The sequence below is a fragment of the Bombina bombina genome, chromosome 5, assembly GCF_027579735.1.
Source record: "Bombina bombina isolate aBomBom1 chromosome 5, aBomBom1.pri, whole genome shotgun sequence".
Taxonomy (NCBI): domain Eukaryota; kingdom Metazoa; phylum Chordata; class Amphibia; order Anura; family Bombinatoridae; genus Bombina; species Bombina bombina.
In genome coordinates, this window is record NC_069503.1 from 255,471,201 (window position 1) to 255,494,600 (window position 23,400).

Below are 23,400 nucleotides of genomic sequence, written 5' to 3' on the forward strand. Positions count from 1 at the left end.
CCTAGGAGGGACTATATGGACAGCTTTGCTGGGATTCTTTGCCATTTCCTGTTGCGGAAGATATATTCCCACAAGTAAGGATGACGCCGTGGACCGGACACACCGTTGGAGAAAGTAATTTGTCAGGTAAGCATAAATTCTGTTTTTGTAATTATTTTAACTATTTTAGCTATTAAATAGTTCTTAACTATTTAATAGCTATTGTACCTGGTTAAAATAAATACAAAGTTACCTGTAAAATAAATATTAATCCTAAAATAGCTATAATATAATTATAATTTATATTGTAGCTATATTAGGATTTATTTTACAGGTAAGTATTTAGCTTTAAATAGGAATAATTTATTTAATAAGAGTTAATTTATTTCGTTAGATTTAAATTATATTTAATTTAGGGCGGTGTTAGTGTTAGGGTTAGACTTAGCTTTAGGGGTTAATACATTTATTAGAATAGTGGTGAGCTCCAGTCGGCAGATTAGGGGTTAATGTTTGAAGTTAGGTGTCGGCGATGTTAGGGAGGGCAGATTAGGGGTTAATACTATTTATTATAGGGTTAGTGAGGCGGATTAGGGGTTAATAACTTTATAATAATAGCGGTCCGGTCCGCTCAGCAGATTAGGGGTTAATAAGTGTAGGCAGGTGGAGGCGACGTTGTGGGGGGCAGATTAGGGGTTAATAAATATAATATAGGGGTCGGCGGTGTTAGGGGCAGCAGATTAGGGGTACATAAGTATAACGTAGGTGGTGGCGCTTTGCGGTCGGCAGATTAGGGGTTAATTATTGTAGGTAGCTGGCTGCGACGTTGTGGGGGGCAGGTTAGGGGTTAATAAATATAATATAGGGGTCGGCGGTGTTAGGGGCAGCAGATTAGGGGTACATAAGTATATCGTAGGTGGCGGTCGGCAGATTAGGGGTTAAAAAAATTTAATCGAGTGTCAGCGATGTGGGGGGACCTCGGTTTAGGGGTACATAGGTAGTTTATGGGTGTTAGTGTACTTTAGAGTACAGTAGTTAAGAGCTTTATAAACCGGCGTTAGCCCAGAAAGCTCTTAACTACTGACTTTTTTCTGCGGCTGGAGTTTTGTCGTTAGATTTCTAACGCTCACTTCAGACACGACTCTAAATACCGGAGTTAGAAAAATCCCATTGAAAAGATAGGATACGCAATTTACGTAAGGGGATCTGCGGTATGGAAAAGTCGCGTCTGAAAAGTGAGCGTTAGACCCTATTTTGAGTGACTCCAAATACCAGCGGTAGCCTAAAACCAGCGTTAGGAGCCTCTAACGCTGGTTTTCACGGCTAACGCCAAACTCCAAATCTAGGTCTTAGTTTGCAAAACTTGTTTCAATTGCATTGGGTGTAATTTAGATCAAAAGTTACACTATTAAGTCAATCAAGTGTTTACCTTTATACCTTTATTTTAGTTAACACTCTTATGTATTAGGTACAATTGTGCTGCTATGAGCAGATTATACACTATACGGTTAATCACAATCTTGCACTTGTTTTTGGTAGATACCAATTTCTGAACTTTGCTTGGTATTGTCAGTGTATTTTTCTGGTGATCACAATCCCAACATGCTTCTGCATTTAATACACCTGAAGCTTAAAGGGATAGTATACTATAAAATAGTTTTTCCCTTTATATGTTTCCAATTACTTTTTTTACCAGCTGAAGAGTATAAAATGTATGAGATTGGCTTTTTTAAGGCTTATTTGTGTAAATGAATTAGCGGATTTTGTGTTTTGAAGCCACAACCTAATATAATGGGTTGAGCTTGTAGGTATAATCAGATCTCATTACTTTATCACATTGTGTACATATACATGCTTCTTTATCTTATATCTCTCCATAAACCAATCATCAATACTTGGAGAGAACAATGGGAAATTAAAATGTTATTACCTTATATCTTCTATAACCCACTGGGAGTGTAATTTCTTCTATTGGCTGTGTTAACACAGCTTGGCCTCAAGGCCAAAAACTTTACGGAGAGGTGTGGATACCACAGGCTCAATAAACTATTTCAAATGCCAATATAAGGGTAATGGAAATTCTTATAAACAATTGAATTCACTCCAGCAGGTAAAGTGGATCATTGGGAACAAATTCAAGTGGAGAAAATTTTTGAGTAAACTGTACCTTTAAATTCTTTATCTCCCGAAAACAACACAGTTATTTATCTCAGTTTTGTAATCCAAAATAAATAAAATGTCAATTTCCAGGGTTTAGCAATCACATCAAAAGGCCTGTATTTCAATTGACCCATTTTAGCAGTCTGTAGTGATCTAGATTTTTAACAGGGGCATTATCGATATAGTGGGCATGTGTGTTTGTTGGTTTTTGAGTTTGCTAATTTTTATTAGTGTAAAAGTGTTCATTATTCATTTTTTAATATTCATCAACTGAGCGGGTAGAGTTTGTATTTTTTTTGGTAATGATTGCTGCATAAAGTTATCTAAAAATGAAATCCAAATGTGTATTCAGCAAATGTATAAAACAATATCTGGCCTTCAGTGATAGAAAAAAAATCCTCAAACCCCTAGTACTAAGGGGTTAATAACAAAGAATTTACTTAACCCCTTATCAGGGTGTCCAAACTTTTTTCGAAGAGTGCCAGATTTGATGAAGTGAACATGTTTTGCATGACATTTTTTAAACCATTTAAATTAAATGCAAATTAACTATTTTATGCAAAGTTTATGGAAAATGGAATACTTTTCATTTTGTGACTTGGATGACAAATCTAAACAGGTATTAAATCACTCTGCCTTTAATATAAAAAAACAGGAAGCTGAAATATGTCAGGAACATTGTAAAGTACATTACACAAAGTAATAAAGGTTGTCTGTCAACTTTTAAGTTAAAAAAATGTGAACAGGAACATAACACCAAGTATACATGTGTTCAAATATATTTATAACTGATTTAGACCAACTCACATTAACTGAGATTTTACAATGTATTCATCTCAATTGAAAAAAAAAACTTGCCTGCACTAATGTGAAGGGTGAAACTGAGATCTGGACTGCAGCACATAGACTAGGTCTGGTTCAAAGGCCTTGGTTTTGATGCGCAAAATATCACGCAGGTGAGAGTCACTTAGTCTTGTCCTCACGCGGTTCTTGTTAAAGTTCATAACAGAGAATGTCTTCTCACACAAATATGTTGAGCCAAACAAGCTCTGCATTTTCTCAGCCTCTTGGTATATCAGACAAACACAGTGATTCCGTATTTCATTGAAAAAATATTCCACTTTCCACCTGTCCTGGAAGCGGCGTCCCTCACGGTCAACTTTTCGTTTCTTATTTGTAGTTGCCATTATAAAAATTGGCAAGATTCCTATATGCTCCCTTGTCTGCTTTATACATGAATCCTGAGTGCACAGCCCTGCCTGCCTGTCAGTGTGTTGTCTGTGCAGTTACTGCTCCTTGTCAAGGTGTTTGGTAGGCAGAAGTTTTTTTTCTTCTTCAATAGCCCTTAATGGTCACCCTTGTGGCTGTGTGTGGAGGCGCAGGGAGAAGGAAAGCCCAAATCTCGCGACGTCCGAGATCTCGCGAGATTTGTACTTTCCTTCTCCCTGTGCCGGCTGATGACGTCAAGTCCCGTGGCGAGAGATCCCAGGAGTCCTGAGCGGCGCTCGGGGACTCTTTGGGGGGGGGGCGTAAGATCTATATTTGGGCAACTTATCTGTGGGGCCTTATCAGTCCGGAACGCGTGCCGCAATTGGCAACGCATTGCAAAACAAAGCATTTAAAGTATTTAAACCTAGTACAAATTTAACAGAAAACAGTTACATTTGTTTGCTAAATGAATGCTGAATATGGCCATAGGCAGCAGCATTCAGCTATTTTAGGAGCTGGATATATCATTTTGAAAGTGCAACACACAAAGATCTGTGCAAATCCAGATCTGTGTTGCAGTTTTACACTGATATATCCAGCTCCGAAAATAGCTGAATGCTGCTGCCTGTGGCCATATTTGGTACTCTTACTCTTAGTGACCTGACAGGTGAATGTTTTTGCAAGTTAAAGTGAAGGTCCATTTTGATGACTTAGTGCCCGGTTTTTAATAAAGCACTTTAATTAATCAAAATTGACATTTCACTGTTTTCTTCAAAAACTTACCTTTTTATCCTGGCAGCCTCTCCAGCACTTCCTCCGCCCGTCGCACGCCGTTTTCATGGGTCCAAAATGCTGAATCCGGCTTCCTACAATCACAGCTATGCATCAGACCAAGATTCCCCCAGAAGAGGGGGGGGGAGATGTGATTGGAGGAAGCCTGATTCGTCATTTCTGACGTCTGTAGAGGCATCCGACGGCCGGGGGAATTGCTGGAGCGGCATTCAGAATTAAAAGGTACGTTTTTGAAGAAAACAGTGAAATGTCAATTTTGATTAATTAAAGTGCCCTTGTTTTTAATAGGTTTATTAAGAACCGGGCACTGATTTATCAAAATGGACCTTCACTTTAAGTACATTTAAGTATAAGCTTGACCCAAAGCTATATTATCTTTCAGCCACCATCCTTACAAATCTGTATAACTAGCGGCACAGCATTATATTGAGCCTCTGTATTGTCAAATCAAAGGGTCGTGCAACATTGGATGCAACATGTAACATTACAGATTCATTTGCGGCTCATAGGAAAGTCATTCAATTTAAATGGAAGTCAATAATAAGTGGTGTCTTACATCTCAAAATACTATTGCCAGCTGCATTTATATGAATAGTATTTAAGTTATTCTCCACCTCCCTTTAGTCATGGGTACTACCATTCCAGTGTTGATGTGCTTGCACATGTGCAGCAACTCTTCTTCAGATTCTTTTATATAAATCATGCATATGGAAGGGGGCTATTTAACCTCTCAAGTGCAGATAACAACACATAGTTGTGTTCCACACAATGCCTCCTGGCACTTTTAGAGCCTTTTTGCGACTCCCCCCCGCAACATTAAGTGGTTATGAGATGGTTGAGTGTATTTGGCATTAACAGAGGAATCTGGGGATGCTGGTGGCATCACCATACATGGGCATGATGACATCAGCAAGCCCCAGAAACCTGGAAATGCCAGGCTGTAAAAATAAGGAAGGGGAGGGGTGAGCATTAAGGCCCCTCAATCTCCAAGACCAGAAATTTCCAAGACCTTCTGTTTGAAAGGCCTTTATTCACCTTATCTTTCAAAAGTTGTGTGTCTTTGGGATATAAACTATGAGCACCATTTAAATACAGATGTGGCAAAAAGTATTAGTACCCTTGTATTTTAATCCTGAAAAGTGTAAAATATCTTTTGTCATCCATACATTGTGCAATTCTACACAATGTATTGAGCAAATTCTCGTTTATTTTATAAAGACAATCTAAAATGACCGGGACAATACTATTGATACCTTTTAGAAGCTACAATAAAGAATTGTTTTGTAGTGACACTTAAAGCAGACTATTCTCTTTTAATTGGTAGCACAGGTGTCTTCAATCGTATAATTAATTTAAACAGTTTAAATGGAGAAATATACTCACTGTTTTCACTATGTGTATCACATTGAACATGGAAAAGCGACAAAAACCAGATAGTTGTCTGAAGAGGTTAGAAAGAAGGTAATAGCCAAGCATGGCTCCATGCCCATCTCTAAAGAGCTTGATGTTCCTGCGAACACTGTTGCCTGTCAGGACTCTTACCTGGGGGACCTCTTCTGTGCGTCCCACGTAGAAAGACGCCGAGATCCGTCTGAAGCTGCTGTGCTGCAACTCCCTTGGCGGGCATGGCCTCACCTTCCTAGGATTTAAAGAGCCATTCTGTTGATTACAGGAACTTCCACCTGGAGGAATCTGGTTTGGGAGTTTCTCTAAAAGTGTAATCACCCCTTCACTCTCTGCTAAGCTATTGCTCTATACAGAACATACTTCTCTGGCTCCTGCTTGGCTTGCTTGCTGTGATTCCTGTGTATGTTCTCCTTGCTCCTGAGACTTAGCATACTTGTTGTACCTGTGTATGCCTACCTTGTTCCTGAAGCTAAGTATCCCTGCTGTGATACCTATGTATGCTTACCTTGTTCCTAAAGCTAAGTATCCCTGCTGTGATACCTGTGTACGCTTACCTTGTTTCTGAAGACAAGCATCTCTGCTGTGATACCTGTGTATGCTTACCTTGCTCCTGAAGCCAAGCATCTCTGCTGTAATACCTGTGTATGCTTACCTAGCTTCTGAAGACAAGAATCTCTGCTGTGATACCTGTGTATGCTTACCTTGCTCCTGAAGCCAAGCATCTTTGCTGGGATACTTGTGTATGCACAGCACAACTGTCTCTAGGGGGCCTCTGATCACTTGAAGAACAGTCTTTGTCCATTTAGAGTGCTCCACCTTCCTCAGACACTTTGCTTTAACACAGTTACAGTTCATTTGCAGTAGGGGTGCTTATTTCTCCTGTGTTCTTCCGCAGGGAGATGCTGGACATCTGATGGTTTGTTCATGGGGTAGACAAGGCAGCCAGTGGATCGCCATGGCAAGCAGACACTCGAGTCACAGGGAGTCTAGGAAGAAAAGAGAAACAGTACAAGATGAGTACACACCCCAATACAATCACAATTATGTCCAAATAACACTTCATAATTCCTTTAGCTTACCTCATCCTATGTCGAAACCAAGAAAAACATTGTTGATATATAATACAAACTAAATACAATGATACTTTTACAGAGAATAACTTACAGCTTCTCTATATAATTTAAACAATACTTCATGAATATTAAGCAAGTGAAAACTGCCAGACTTCATCAAGAGGCTGAATGGCTATGCTAGAACTTATGCTAAGGCCTGCCCTGTAGCAAAAATAAAAAAGGAAAACAGTCAATAAAAATAAATGAATTTCTTTACACTGTCACTTTGAACTTCTGAAAATAAAAGAACCTATTGTTGCTTAATTCAAGACATCTACTATCTATAATGTTTGTAATTCTCCAACCATGATCCTACTAGTCAACAATGTCATCTGATATAAACACTACTAGTTTACTAATTATTTTATGCAATCTAAATTCTCTCACACTCCTGTATGAGGAAAGAATACAATCCTAACATCATTTAAAACTACAAAATCTTTTAAAAATAAACACATCTTTATGATAAGATAAATCCTTTCTTTGACAAACATCAGGAATTACCACATTCAAATTGCAGATACCATACCAATTAATAAAAGGGAAAAATAAATTTGCTTTCATAAACTATAATTATGCTATTCCCTAAATAAATATTTCTCTGTATAATTAATATAAACTTCTAGCTGAGACATGTCCTCCTTATGTTCTAGAGGGTGAAGGGTCTAAAATATTCTGATATATTGCAGCATCTTCCTTAAACATATTTTTATACTCAGTGGGCCATTCAATAGGGTACAATACTGTGAGGTTTAAAGTTACACTTATCTAAAGGGTTACTTTGTTTAAGTACATAGACTACAATGTGCACTAAGACCAATAAGGCATGCTTTTCTGCAGACAAAACTATATGACTTCTTATAACTAATATTAACAACAAAAATAACACAAATACAAGAACATACAAAACAAGCAATATAAGTAACCGAGTTAAAACAATACTCCCCTAATTTAAATGGATGACCCTGTAACAGCATAACAGGTCCTCCATATCAACCGGCAAGGCACAGTCCAGAGAAGGATAGTTTTTATGTCCTGACGACACACATCAGAGGAAACAGTCATGGATTACCCAGAGTCCAGTTCTGGGGCTGGTACCAGCATACAAAGCAAAGAATGGATCCAAAGATAGTTCAGCAACTTTTACTGCAGTATGGTGGTTAAAACAAGCTTAACAAAAGGTCTTTTATCTTCATTTTTTCTTTCTTTAAAGCTTTACTTGCATTCAATCTTCAATCTTTTGAAGAGTGCACTTATGGAATTTTATCTGTACAGATTTTACCTAAATATGGAAACTCAAAAATAATTCAGTTAGTGTCTTTAATCTCTGGATACAGTTGCATAATCTCATCCTGCAAATACAAATATAGTGTTAAGAACCAAATAGAAAAATAAATTTTTTTTAGGTATCTGACATATCAGAGCAAAATAAAACACAGAAAGACAATGAAGAGATAGACACCACCAGGGAGGGAAAAAAAGGAGTGGGGTATGGGTATACAGGCTACGACCGGGGTGGCCATCAAAGTAGATGATGGGCCATGGTCTGTCCATGGCCAGATTCCCAATGAAGGAAAGTTCTAGACAATCCTAGGGACGTAGTGCATCCTGCATAGGGATAAGACAGGGAAATTTAGGACACAGCTGGTAGTTAGGCAATAACATTGTAAGAGGAGATTCAAAACATTTTAGGTTCACCTTCTTACCTAAAAACAATCACCCCTATCACATAAAGATACTCATCAATACTTCCCCCTTGTTTACGTGAAACATTCCGTGTGGCACGCAAACACAACATAACAAGAAACTAAAAGAGAAATCATGCACTCCACTCATGCATGCAGAATACAATCCTCAATAGCAAGCAAAATCAAATACACCGCACTATTCAATATGCCATTCATACAGCACGCTTCCACACACAGTCACAAAAGAGAAAAACATTACAATCAGTTAGCAAACATTGAAAACCAATTGTTCATTTTAAAAAAAAAAAACATTACCAGCCGACGCAAACTTTTAAACAACCACAATTAACCTGAAATTCAACACCTATACTGACATTCCCTGAAACACAGCACTCGCAAAACACTACACAGAATTAAAAACATCCCATAAGAACCAACTATCCCCTGGCTCTGCAACGTCTACTATGCACAAGACTTTGAGGCCAAACTAATAATGCAATCACTGCAGATGCTCAATAAACTCCAGTTGCATATTCTACAAATAAAATCCCTAGACATAAATTCAGGAAGGAACACGCAAACACACCTAATTACCCTATTTTGGGAAAGTTAAGATAACCATGGTACAGCCACCATTCTATTTATCTCCTGCCCGCATGCACCATGCAAATCCACTGTGAAATAAATCATATGTGACACTAATAACTTGTGAAAAGCTGAAGAATCCAGTCTATACTTTTACATAACCAAAATTTTAACAACAACACAATTATTGGATCTAAATCTGTTTATAATTTGATATTCACCATTCTGCAGCTCTCTAGCCAAATATAACAATTGCTCAAGAAGAACAATAAAATGTCCCCTTTAAATTATTCCCAATGATCCATTGGCCTTACTTATGATAAAAAATGTATACTGACGTTCATTAAATAGCCTAAGCAAGCAAAAGCAGCATAAAAACACACTCACAGTGGGATGCAGGCTAGTTAAAGGGACATTTTACCCAAATTATAAATTATCTTTAATTGAAACTGCTAACACAGTTAAATATACTAGTGTTAGGCTTAGTAAACCTCATTGTCTTTTCTGTAAATATTTCCTTAAAATCTCAGATGTTATATCAGTTTGCCTGTATCCCTTTAAATATTTTCACTAGTCTCACAGATCGCAACACTAAGATGGTAGACAACTTATCAATTCAGTTTGCATTACAGAGAGGATTAAGTTACACTGCACAGAAATATCTGCTATCTAAACGGCATATTTAAAAAGAAAGGTCTCAAAAAGGAATATATTCTGCAAACTACTAATACATTGTTATTGCTGCTCCTGAACTCCTTTCACATTAGTGAACTGGTCCTTTAAATAATAAAATGACAATTTTCTAGTGCTCTGTCTATGCACTGAGCTCTGATTTTACAGACAAATATAAGATAAGGATCATCCGAAATTCAACCCATTACAATTTACTTCATATATACACAAACGTGCAAATGCAACTTCTCCTACATTTTAAACTATTCAGCTTGGATAACAAGCCATGGACAATACATTAATATCAACACTATGTTACAGTGGACTGTCCCTTTAAGGACTAACCATTTATCACGTAAATTACACATGTATACCCTAACCATAATTTAGGCTGCTTGTATGATTTACCACCCAAATTCTACCTCTGTACTGCATCATGACCTGCAGATTAATTTACTTGCAACAGAAATGGACCCAAATACTTTTGGATTATTTTATCTTTTGCACTAACTCCGTGCACAGACCTTACAAATACAATATACTTAACCCATTAATCATACCAGAAGAACTCTCATATTTACTAGAGCGTGACAAAAATCACACACACCATCGCACTTTCAAAGCCGTTAGTTACTTCACTTTGCAAAAACAATATATTTATATGCCGCAACAGGTGGACAGTTTTTATATTTACATACAACAATGATCACTTAAAACTAAAACTGCTTATTAATATCACACATACTTAAAACATGCTGTTGACTTTAAAATACATTTATAAAAAAAATAACACTACAAAATAAATCCTTACAACGTCTGATTTCCCAGCAGAGAAACAGAAACATTTTTTACAGAGATACAGACACACAAGCCCATCTCATCTCGCATACCAGAATTCACTCCCCCTTCTTTTCCTTTCCTCCGGAAAACAAATATTCAAAATAACATACCAAAGACACATAAAACACAATAAGATCAACTTTCCACCAAATTTACAATGTATTTGAAAAGTCTCCGAAATTGTAAGGAATGGCCATCTCCCTACGACTTGAGAAACATTTCAAAATAGGATTAAAAACATCCTCCGTTCCTTTTATTTATTTATTTTTTATTTTGTTATTCTGTTGATCTAAGCAACTCTTTGACACATAATACCAGACACATAACACATGACACATTCAAATATACAAAATTTCCTTTTCATTACTGCAAACAAAAGGAAGAAAGAGTTTGTACTTAACGGAGCTGCTGTAACAGGTTTTTTTTTCTCTCTGTTCTCTGATCTGTGTGCGCGCTCAGTGGCGGCCCCCCTTCTTTGCCCGCTACATTCTTTTAACACAGAGATTGCTCATTAAATCTACACAGCAGTGCTTACTGACACTATCTTGAAATGTTTCTGTCTTTAACAGAAACTATTAACCCTTTTGTAGACATTATATATGTAATCTTCTTTGTGCATTATTATCTATCAGCAGATCCCATTCCTCAACACCATAATAGCAACAATAATAAAATGCATAGCCACTTAATATTTTCTAAGCACAGCACAATTTTATAGCAGTAAGAAAAAACAAATAAGCAAAGCAAAGCATCAGATATCAAACATGAGATGCAGGTGGGTAACAAGACTCTATTATAGGAATGAATATGGAAAACTTTAACACAACGCTTTGCCAACTTGCACAGGGAACTTAACTTAAAATCTCCCGTCAAATTGCATGCCAACTTTAATCTCTTGCGCGCTTACCAGACAGAACTACTATATATGTCTTAAACCAGCACAGGACTATTAACCTGGCTGGAGGGGTTATCACAACTGCCAGCAGGACTTTAACCTCTGCAAACCTGCGACTCCACCTCAGGAACCCCTTAACCCTTTATCATATATTACCAACACCTATTACAAGACTAAATTTAGGTTCAGATTCACAGAGGGAAAGCATGGTAAAAACACTCATACTTACCAACTGTGAATCCCACAAGCTGACACCAGAATTGTTAGGTGTTATTCCCAGGGGGGGAGTGTCAGGTCAGGCCGAAGCCGCGGGCCCACTGTACCACCTGAAGCAGATGTAGATTATCTGATAAGGACATCCTTAGAACAGATTCAGACCACGCAGCAAATGATCTAAAACTATTCATCTTTATTGAACAGTTCAAGCTTGTCTTATAGACTTCAGTAACAGCATATAGGGTTAAGGGGATGACACGTTATGACCGCGACATTTTACACAGTTATACAGAGTTAAACACAGTGTGAATCTGGAAATTCACTAGCTCATAAACAATATCTGAAAAACATTATCTAGTCATAATAAACCATGCATCTGCGAAGACAACAAGGTCGTTGGACCATCTTATTGATATAATATTCTCCTCGGCATAATGCCAGGGACATCTGCAAGGTTAGCTAGCTTTGCAGACTAAAATGACAAGCATATATTTCTCACTAAAGAATAACCCATTATAATAAAGTCTAATCATTACAAAATGGATGCCAATCATTACAAGATGGATGCGAAGAACAATATGGCGCCCAAGAACAAGATGGCGCTACTTACGCTAACAATAATTCCTAACAAGTTTGTCCCATTCAGTGATTGGAACTATTTGGAGAACAACTGGATCACCCATGCAGTTTGATGCAAGCTCTCTGTTGGAGGTATAAGATACTTTATTTACATTATACTACCCATCCTTGAATGCTATATCTTCCTCCTTCTTTATACTACTCACATATGGAAGCTAAGATACCCCTTCTGTACTTTTGTCCTGGATACATTACTCTGCAGTGCCCAAACTTGTGTGGTGCACTTTTATAAGTGTGTACACCAGAAACTCTCACATTTTCCTTTGCTTTCTGCTTGCCCATTGTGCAATACCTTTGAAGACTATGATATCTGACTAGTTTTAAACTGTGCCTTAATGTAAACAGTGTGTGCCATGTTCAAACTTCACTCAGAAAACTGTATTGGATCATTTCTCACAACCTAGAAGAGACCTTGCCACTGAAATGCAAGAAGAACCAAGTGGAACTGAGTCCCATGGTGAAGAATACCATTCTAGTAATAATTCCTGCTCCCAATCAACCCAACACTTTATTACTAGTGATACCTTAAAAAAGATGTTAGCAGCACAAACTATGTCAATGACTCAAGTTATCCTGAAGAAAACAGCTGAATTATGAAAAGATATCTCAGAAATTTGTGAAAGGGTTGACATTCTCGAGTGCAAGCAAGATGATTTAGTAATTGACCATACCAATCTTCTCTCATATTCGCAGTCCCTGGCTGAAAAGAATTATCAAATGGAACTCAAACTAGCTGACTTAGAGGACAAATCTCAGAAAAATAATATAAGTTTCCGAGTTGTACCCAAGACCATCTTACCTACAGAACTCAATAACTTTCTCTTTAAGAACTTCTCGGGCAGTTTTATGACAGCGAACATATCATAGAGAGGGCCCATAGAGTTCTTAGACCCAGAACAATTGCATCTGATAAACCGAAAGATGTTATTGCTTGTTGTCACAGTTTCGCCTTCAAAGTCCAACTCTTACAGGCTGTAATCACATAAACAACTCTCCTGGACTGTTATACTGGTATTCAACTGTTCCCGCACTTATCCCATACCATACAACAGCATATATTGTATTCTACTATAACCACTATTTTACGATTCTCTAATATTAAATATAGATGGGGCTTTCCAATGAAATTACTTATAACCGAGGACAACCAGACCGACATAATAACTTCACTTCCACAGGGACTGGCATTGTTAACGGCCTGGGACCTCGAACAAGCTGATCCACAGCTCCAGAATACTCCAGAAAAGCTATTGAGAGCATCTGCTTCTCGTTTTTTTGTGGTGGGTGTGTGGTGTTGGGTTTACCCCAGTTTGAATTTGCTTATTAAAGTTGATCTTTTAACTTATACAGGGAGTGCAGAATTATTAGGCAAGTTGTATTTTTGAGGATTAATTTTATTATTGAACAACAACCATGTTCTCAATGAAACCAAAAAACTCATTAATATCAAAGCTGAATAGTTTTGGAAGTAGTTTTTAGTTTGTTTTTAGTTATAGCTATTTTAGGGGGATATCTGTGTGTGCAGGTGACTATTACTGTGCATAATTATTAGGCAACTTAACAAAAAACAAATATATACCCATTTCAATTATTTATTTTTACCAGTGAAACCAATATAACATCTCAACATTCACAAATATACATTTCTGACATTCAAAAACAAAACAAAAACAAATCAGTGACCAATATAGCCACCTTTCTTTGCAAGGACACTCAAAAGCCTGCCATCCATGGATTCTGTCAGTGTTTTGATCTGTTCACCATCAACATTGCGTGCAGCATTAACCACAGCCTCCCAGACACTGTTCAGAGAGGTGTACTGTTTTCCCTCCTTGTAAATCTCACATTTGATGATGGACCAGAGGTTCTCAATGGGGTTCAGATCAGGTGAACAAGGAGGCCATTTCATCAGATTTTCTTCTTTTATACCCTTTCTTGCCAGCCACGCTGTGGAGTACTTGGACGCGTGTGATGGAGCATTGTCCTGCATGAAAATCATGTTTTTCTTGAAGGATGCAGACTTCTTCCTGTACCACTGCTTGAAGAAGGTGTCTTCCAGAAACTGGCAGTAGGACTGGGAGTTGAGCTTGACTCCATCCTCAACCCAAAAAGGCCCCACAAGCTCATCTTTGATGATACCAGCCCAAACCAGTACTCCACCTCCACCTTGCTGGCGTCTGAGTCGGACTGGAGCTCTCTGCCCTTTACCAATCCAGCCACGGGCCCATCCATCTGGCCCATCAAGACTCACTCTCATTTCATCAGTCCATAAAACCTTAGAAAAATCAGTCTTGAGATATTTCTTGGCCCAGTCTTGACGTTTCAGCTTGTGTGTCTTGTTCAGTGGTGGTCGTCTTTCAGCCTTTCTTACCTTGGCCATGTCTCTGAGTATTGTACACCTTGTGCTTTTGGGCACTCCAGTGATGTTGCAGCTCTGAAATATGGCCAAACTGGTGGCAAGTGGCATCTTGGCAGCTGCACGCTTGACTTTTCTCAGTTCATGGGCAGTTATTTTGCGCCTTGGTTTTTCCACACGCTTCTTGCGACCCTGTTGACTATTTTGAATGAAACGCTTGATTGTTCGATGATCACGCTTCAGAAGCTTTGCAATTTTAAGAGTGCTGCATCCCTCTGCAAGATATCTCACTATTTTTGACTTTTCTGAGCCTGTCAAGTCCTTCTTTTGACCCATTTTGCCAAAGGAAAGGAAGTTGCCTAATAATTATGCACACCTGATATAGGGTGTTGATGTCATTAGACCACACCCCTTCTCATTACAGAGATGCACATCACCTAATATGCTTAATTGGTAGTAGGCTTTCGAGCCTATACAGCTTGGAGTAAGACAACATGCATAAAGAGGATGATGTGGTCAAAATACTCATTTGCCTAATAATTCTGCACTCCCTGTAGTCACTCCCACATTAGTACAGTGATACATTCACTATATAATCTACTGGAATTTCAGTCTGCCATGGCTGCCGGTTGATATTCTTTTATGATCACATTATTAATCTCTAGATTCCTACGGCAGTGGGGCGGAATCCATCAATGGTCAACTACTGGGTAATGTTTATATTTTAAGTGGGAAATATCTTCTTCCCTCCAATGAGTCTCCTGCAAAAAGACTGCATCAGGATGACACTGAAGTAAAGAATGCAGCAGCAGTCCATACTTGACTGGAGTATTTAACCCTCGAACATTGTGTGTCAAAAAAGTATGAGTAGCCATTTGTGTTCATAAAAATATGTTAGAAGCACTGGCAATACAAAAAGAGAGAACAGATAGGGGCTAATAAGCACTATTTCCTAATATTATATATATATATATATATATATATATATATATATATATATATATATATATATACATACACACACTCAAGTCTATGAGTAAGCGCCCACTGAGGCGCAAAACATGTCAGACTGTTTGCTCTCCTGCTGCAATGTCTGTCTATGCTTTTAAAATGGATTAATAAAGACTTTATATTTTTACCCATTTCAGTCTGGAGTTGTGCCTGCCTATCCGCTTCTCACTCAAAGCATTCTGTATGTCTGACATTGATGTTGTTGTATGCTGACATTTATATTTTGTTGTATTTTCTCATCTTATAACCTCAATAAAAAAGAAATTAAAAAAAATAAATGAATATCACAGTCTGTGGGACCAGATGATGCACTATTCTAATGTCTCCCCACATCCTTTTTCCTTCCAATCTATTAGGGGCTTGCTTGTTAGTTTGTCAGATTCACACCCAAATATGTGGTCCCATATAGGAGTTTCAATATTTTCTGACTTACGACTATATTACCATTGGAGGGATTGTAGTGCAAGTGATATTAGCGCTCTACTTGTAATACCACCATGGTACTCTGGTACTGAATTGTATGGTCGATATGACCAAGTTTTTCACTTTGTACTGGCAATAAAAGCTAAGTTTTACTTACCAAGGTCGAACTGTACTAATTGGTGCTCCTCAGTTCTTTGTTTTATTCCTTTCAATTGCATTGGGGAAAGAGAGAGCATAAGAGGACAGACCCAGGGACACTATTAACTAAGGGAAATGGAGGGGATCAGCGAAGATCGATGCCAGGACACAGGCGGTATAAATGCATCATGACATAAGCAGTGTGAGACGGAGATTCGATGGAGGGAGAACACGCTACCTTGCAGCAGTCAGACAGAGAGCAGCAGAGACGGTAAGCTTGCAGCAGAGTTGCTACACATGGAGGCCTAGATTTGGAGTTCGGCGGTAAAAGGGCTGTTAACGCTCCGCGGGCTTTTTTCTGGCCGCACCATAAATTTAACTCTGGTATCGAGAGTTTAATCAAATGCTGCGTTAGGCTCCAAAAAAGGAGCGTAGAGCATTTTTACCGCAAATGCAACTCTCGATACCAGAGTTGCTCACGGACGCGGCCGGCCTCAAAAACGTGCTCGTGCACGATTCTCCCATAGGAAACAATGGGGCTGTTTGAGCTGAAAAAAAACCTAACACCTGCAAAAAAGCAGCGTTCAGCTCCTAACGCAGCCCCATTGTTTCCTATGGGGAAACACTTCCTACGTCTGCACCTAACACCCTAACATGTACCCCGAGTCTAAACACCCCTAACCTTACACTTATTAACCCCTAATCTGCCGCCCCCGCTATCGCTGACACCTGCATATTTTTTTAACCCCTAATCTGCCGCTCCGTAAACCGCCGCAACCTACGTTATCCCTATGTACCCCTAATCTGCTACCCCTAACACCGCCGACCCCTATATTATATTTATTAACCCCTAATCTGCCCCCCACAACATCGCCGCCAGCTACTTAAAATAATTAACCCCTAATCTTCCGACCGCAAAGCGCCGCCACCTACGTTATCCCTATGTACCCCTAATCTGCTACCCCTAACACCGCCGACCCCTATATTATATTTATTAACCCCTAATCTGCCCCCCACAACGTCGCCGACACCTGCCTACACTTATTAACTCCTAATCTGCCGAGCGGACCTGAGCGCTACTATAATAAAGTTATTAACCCCTAATCCGCCTCACTAACCCTATCATAAATAGTATTAACCCCTAATCTGCCCTCCCTAACATCGCCGACACCTACCTTCAATTATTAACCCCTAATCTTCCGATCGGAGCTCACCGCTATTCTAATAAATGGATTAACCCCTAAAGCTAAGTCTAACCCTAACACTAACACCCCCCTAACTTAAATATAATTTACATCTAACGAAATAAATTAACTCTTATTAAATAACTTATTCCTATTTAAAGCTAAATACTTACCTGTAAAATAAATCCTAATATATCTACAATATAAATTATAATTATATTATAGCTATTTTAGGATTAATATTTATTTTACAGGCAACTTTGTAATTATTTTAACCAGGTACAATAGCTATTAAATAGTTAAGAACTATTTAATAGTTACCTAGTTAAAATAATAACAAATTTACCTGTAAAATAAATCCTAACCTAAGATATAATTAAACCTAACACTACCCTATCAATAAATTAATTAAATAAACTACCTACAATTAACCTAACACTACACTATCAATAAATTAATTAAACACAATTCCTACAAATAAATACAATTAAATAAACTAGCTAAAGTACAAAAAATAAAAAAGAACTAAGTTACAGAAAATAAAAAAATATTTACAAACATAAGAAAAATATTACAACAATTTTAAACTAATTACACCTACTCTAAGCCCCCTAATAAAATAACAAAGCCCCCCAAAATAAAAAATTCCCTACCCTATTCTAAATTAAAAAAGTTACAAGCTCTTTTACCTTACCAGCCCTGAACAGGGCCCTTTGCGGGGCATGCCCCAAGAAGTTCAGCTCTTTTGCCTGTAAAAAAAAACATACAATACCCCCCCCCAACATTACAACCCACCACCCACATACCCCTAATCTAACCCAAACCCCCCTTAAATAAACCTAACACTAATCCCCTGAAGATCTTCCTACCTTGTCTTCACCATCCAGGTATCACCGATCCGTCCTGGCTCCAAGAACTTCATCCAACCCAAGCGGGGGTTGGCGATCCATAATCCGGTGCTGAAGAGGTCCAGAAGAGGCTCCAAAGTCTTCCTCCTATCCGGCAAGAAGAGGACATCCGGACCGGCAAACATCTTCTCCAAGCGGCATCTTCGATCTTCTTCCATCCGGAGCGAAGCGGCAGGATCCTGAACACCTCCAGCGCGGAACATCCATCCGGACCGACGACTGAACGACGAATGACTGTTCCTTTAAGGGACGTCATCCAAGATGGCGTCCCTCGAATTCCGATTGGCTGATAGGATTCTATCAGCCAATCGGAATTAAGGTAGGAATTTTCTGATTGGCTGATGGAATCAGCCAATCAGAATCAAGTTCAATCCGATTGGCTGATCCAATCAGCCAATCAGATTGAGCTCGCATTCTATTGGCTGTTCCGATCAGCCAATAGAATGCGAGCTCAATCTGATTGGCTGATTGGATCGGCCAATCGGATTGAACTAGATTCTGATTGGCTGATTCCATCAGCCAATCAGAAAATTCCTACCTTAATTCCGATTGGCTGATAGAATCCTATCAGCCAATCGGAATTCGAGGGACGCCATCTTGGATTCGTCGTTCAGTCGTCGGTCCGGATGGATGTTCCGCGTTGGAGGTGTTCAGGATCCTGCCGCTTCGCTCCGGATGGAAGAAGATTGAAGATGCCGCTTGGAGAAGATGTTTGCCGGTCCGGATGTCCTCTTCTTGCCGGATAGGAGGAAGACTTTGGAGCCTCTTCTGGACCTCTTCAGCACCGGATTATGGATCGCCAACCCCCGCTTGGGTTGGATGAAGATCTTGGAGCCAGGACGGATCGGTGATACCTGGATGGTGAAGACAAGGTAGGAAGATCTTCAGGGGATTAGTGTTAGGTTTATTTAAGGGGGGTTTGGGTTAGATTAGGGGTATGTGGGTGGTGGGTTGTAATGTTGGGGGGGGGTATTGTATGTTTTTTTTTACAGGCAAAAGAGCTGAACTTCTTGGGGCATGCCCCGCAAAGGGCCCTGTTCAGGGCTGGTAAGGTAAAAGAGCTTGTAACTTTTTTAATTTAGAATAGGGTAGGGAATTTTTTATTTTGGGGGGCTTTGTTATTTTATTAGGGGGCTTAGAGTAGGTGTAATTAGTTTAAAATTGTTGTAATATTTTTCTTATGTTTGTAAATATTTTTTTATTTTCTGTAACTTAGTTCTTTTTTATTTTTTGTACTTTAGCTAGTTTATTTAATTGTATTTATTTGTAGGAATTGTGTTTAATTAATTTATTGATAGTGTAGTGTTAGGTTAATTGTAGGTAATTGTAGGTAGTTTATTTAATTAATTTATTGATAGGGTAGTGTTAGGTTTAATTATATCTTAGGTTAGGATTTATTTTACAGGTAAATTTGTTATTATTTTAACTAGGTAACTATTAAATAGTTCTTAACTATTTAATAGCTATTGTACCTGGTTAAAATAATTACAAAGTTGCCTGTAAAATAAATATTAATCCTAAAATAGCTATAATATAATTATAATTTATATTGTAGCTATATTAGGATTTATTTTACAGGTAAGTATTTAGCTTTAAATAGGAATAAGTTATTTAATAAGAGTTAATTTATTTCGTTAGATGTAAATTATATTTAAGTTAGGGGGGTGTTAGTGTTAGGGTTAGACTTAGCTTTAGGGGTTAATCCATTTATTAGAATAGCGGTGAGCTCCGATCGGAAGATTAGGGGTTAATAATTGAAGGTAGGTGTCGGCGATGTTAGGGAGGGCAGATTAGGGGTTAATACTATTTATGATAGGGTTAGTGAGGCGGATTAGGGGTTAATAACTTTATTATAGTAGCGCTCAGGTCCGCTCGGCAGATTAGGAGTTAATAAGTGTAGGCAGGTGTCGGCGACGTTGTGGGGGGCAGATTAGGGGTTAATAAATATAATATAGGGGTCGGCGGTGTTAGGGGTAGCAGATTAGGGGTACATAGGGATAACGTAGGTGGCGGCGCTTTGCGGTCGGAAGATTAGGGGTTAATTATTTTAAGTAGCTGGCGGCGATGTTGTGGGGGGCAGGTTAGGGGTTAGTAAATATAATACAGGGGTCGGCGGGGTTAGGGGCAGCAGATTAGGGGTACATAAATATAACGTAGGTGGCGGTCGGCAGATTAGGGTACAGTAGTTAAGAGCTTTATGAACCGGCGTTAGCCAGGAAGCTCTTAACTCCTGCTATTTTCAGGCGGCTGGAATCTTGTCGTTAGAGCTCTAACGCTCACTTCAGAAACGACTCTAAATACCAGCGTTAGAAAGATCCCATTGAAAAGATAGGCTACGCAAATGGCGTAGGGGGATCTGCGGTATGGAAAAGTCGCGGCTGAAAAGTGAGCGTTAGACCCTTTAATGACTGACTCCAAATACCAGCGGGCGGCCAAAACCAGCGTTAGGAGCCTCTAACGCTGGTTTTGACGGCTACCGCCGAACTCCAAATCTAGGCCGGAGTCTCCTTAGGACCGATCTCCAAACACTCTGAAATGAGGTGAGCCACTGCATTGCCATGTACACACATTGTAACAGCATCTGCGATTTCTCTTTTTACACACTTATGCGGTATGACCGCTAACAGCCTGTTAGAAGACTATCAGAATCAGTCCCAAGATAAGCAGGTTGAACCTTCCTTTCCCTTTTTACTCCGATTTTCCTAAACCAACAGAGTTTAAGCACTTTAGCATTTGGAGTGAAAGCTTACCGTCAGGTGCTTGGATTAGACTGTTTTCCATTTGTTCTTTGGGCGACCCCACGCCATCAATCCCGAAGGCACTTTAGGTTTGTCTGGTAGTTTGACTAACTAGTCCCTGGAAATACAATTAAATAAGGAGAATAAGCTCAAATGGGATAGCTGGACTTTGGAAAGTACTACAAATTGGGAATGGTTCAGAGAGGACTAAGATTAAACAAGTTCCCTACTTTTAGTACGGAAGATGGCGAATTCATCAAAATATGGAACAAAACTTTGACAGACTGTTCACTTAAACTTATGTTGCTTCTTATTGATTACAAAACTAAAATGCTTAAGGAGGTATCAAAATAAATAGATAAATTGCAAGACGCACTAGGAAACCGGAGTCAAGATATACACTTTTTTTAATTTGTTGATCAAATATTAAAGGAGACTCTGGCAGAAGCCAAAAAAAATGCTCATGGAAATTAAACATGGGAAATATCTCAGAGATCAATCTGATTACGATCTCAACAAAGTGTATATCTAGAACAAAAGGCAACACAGTAATTTCAGAAGGGATACAGGCAGAGGTAGAAGTTTCTATAGAGGCAGAGCCAGAGGTAGAAACAATACTAATAATAGAAATAATTGGTCAGGGGGAGAATCATATGCCCCATCCAAAAGAGTTATTTTTACAGAAAGTGAGACTGAATCCTTAAAAGGGTCCTCTGGTGATGGGTTTACTTCGGGTAAAGAGGATAGGTCAAACCTTAACACACATACAGAAGAGAGAGAGTAACAAGTTGTTAGACCCAAAACAGGACATGTACCCTTCAGACAAACACAAGCTACATCAAGAGAGGATAGAGTTTTGAAATACCAAATAGAGGAACCTAACAGAGGGGCTATACAGGGCATATTAAAGGAAGCTGATCAAGCAGATCTGGCCCAGCTTTTTCAAAGCCCCTAGAAAGACCAAAAGGGGGGTGGAGAGGTTCACAAATACAAAGAGAAGAGAGATACCCCTCCAGGAGGGGCCGCTCCCAGAGCAAATACAAAGAAACACAATAGTAAATTAATCAATCTATGAGCTAACAGTTTCTGAGAGGGAGGTATTAGAATTGGGCCTAAACTTTGTTCCTGCAGAGGACTTCAATTTATTTGACACATTAGTAGATGTGAATAGGCTAATTAGAAACCTAACTCTCAGGAAACATTTCAAAGATAACACTTTAGGTTGTAACCAGGTTGAAAAACATGGAGCATAGAGCACAGGAACATCTAACCTTTGATGAAGAATGTGATTTAGAAATACTAGAGTCCCTCCATGAGGAAAGCAGGTTACCAAATGAAGAATTTACTAGCCAACAAATGCCCAAATTTAAAAATCCTTTGCTATTTCATCCCATCCAGAGTAGAGGGCCCCTATTAGAAAAGTTAGAGAGTTGAAAAAGATCTTAACCACCTAGGATACCAGTCTAGTAATAAAACCAATCTTACTCATTAACAAAAGCTAGCAATTAGAAAACTAAGTAATAATAATGATCTGGTAATACGAGCAGCAGACAAGGGGGGCTCCATTGTCTTACAGAACAGAGCAGACTTTATCCAAGAGGCAATAAGACAACTGAGTGATCCAGAGCAATATACTAAATTATCTTTTGAGCCAACTAATAAATGTAAAAGGGAAATCTCGGGGGCATGTCTGAACTGCGATCAAGAGCGGTCGCACCTTTTTGAGCTCCGGCAGATTCTCATTTGATCTGCCGATTAAAGGAGGCACTCTACAGCCATTTTACAGTTTTTGAATGCTGCATTGCCACATTCATATGAAACTACTTATATCATCGACAATAAGGCTGTATTTGTGACGCCAAGGCAAGAAATCAGACAAAGGAGGCCTAGTGCGGCAGCACATTATAGGCAGCGTCACCCCCTCGGCTATCCGAGGTACTTTGCTCCAACCGGACAGACTAACTTGCATACCAGAGGCTTCTCCTCTAGGTCATTATCACTGATAGACAAAAAAAAGAAAAAAAAGAAAGAGAGGACATTTGATCAACTCCTACGACACTCAAGTAACAAAGACACAAGGCGCACTGCAACCAAGATGGCCGCTAATGAAGACGACGATTTTCAAGACACCTTTAACAACGAGCATTGGCGTAGATTTGAAGCGCTTTGCCTACGACTCATAGAGAAAGCACCTCCAGATTCCTGGCTATTACAATTGTCTGCAAGATCCGAAGATCTAACTCCTCGGCCAGAGGATCAGCACCGGGGTGAGAGCAGAGGGAATGTGGATACTTCACCAAGTTTGATGCGTGACAAAGCGATCCCAGAGATCCTGCACAACAAATTCTCCCCTGGGAGGAAGGGTTCGAGTGCACAGGGGACTTTTACCCTCAGTAGCGCATCGTCCGGACCTCTACAGTTAGCGACACACTCCTTGCCGGTGGAGACCCA